We start from the raw sequence: 1,121 nt of genomic DNA, 5'->3' as shown, positions 1-1,121 counted from the left end.
AACTAAGTAACGTAGAATATTTTCTTTATTTAAACTTCTTAAACTGTTAAACCTAGCATTTGCCTGTCATCTCAGCACTCAGGCTGAGGCAGGAGGATTGCTATGAGGCTATATACTGAATATCAGACTAGATTGGGTTCCCTAACAAGATCATGTCTTTTTGTTTTGTTTTGTTTTTTGAGACAGGGTTTCTCTGTGGCTGTGGAGCCTGTCCTGGAACTAGCTCTTGTAGACCAGGGTGGCCTCAAACTCACAGAGATCCACCTGCCTCTGCCTCCTAAGTGCTGGGATTAAAGGTATGTGCCACCACAGCCTGGCCAAGATTATGTCTTAAAAACTCAAAATAGACGGAAAAAATTCCTATATTGGTTTGGCAAAATTTTGTCATAGCGAATCCTGTCACATTTGGTTGGCCAGAGGGCCTTATCTTTGAAGTTTTCTCTGAGTAAATTTCCATGTAAAAATCTTAACACTACCCCTCAATTATAAATATCCACTTATCTTTTTGGAGTCAGTTAGGTCCAATCTGTGTCTAAAAGTTAATTTTAAAATCTTTATCATCTTGCATGTTTCACTTTTTGTTTCGTTTTTCAAGACAGGGTTTCTCTACACAGTGCTGACTATCCTAGAACTCACTCTGTAGACCAGGCTGCCCTTGAACTCCCAGAGATCCACCCGCCTCTGTCCCCAAGTGCTTTAATCCTGGCACACGCTTCACTCCTTTGGAGCTGGTTTTACTTCTTGGTTGTTCTGTAAAAATTAGATATTCAAGAAAGCTGTCTACTACATTTTGAGCAAAAATAAAACTGATATTCACAAATACATCTTAGAAATTTATTTTGCTGATCATTTTCTTAGCCTTCTAAGAGGTGATACTAACATGGTAGTCAGACGTATATGGCAGTTAACAGAGACTTTAAGAAACAGAACATAAGCAGAGGAAGGTAGCCTGACACAGGTCTGCCAAGCCTACATCTTGGTCAGCCACAGTGAATCCCTAAATATCTGTTCAGAAATTTGTGAGAGGAGCCGGGCGGTGGTGGCGCACGCCTTTAATCCCAGCACTCGGGAGGCAGAGGCAGGCGGATCTCTGTGAGTTCAAGACCAGCCTGGTCTACAGA

This window comes from Microtus ochrogaster, chromosome 8 (assembly GCF_000317375.1).
Source record: "Microtus ochrogaster isolate Prairie Vole_2 chromosome 8, MicOch1.0, whole genome shotgun sequence".
NCBI lineage: Eukaryota > Metazoa > Chordata > Mammalia > Rodentia > Cricetidae > Microtus > Microtus ochrogaster.
The sequence above is the reverse complement of the archived record's forward strand: the minus strand, read 5'-3'. Positions refer to the sequence as shown.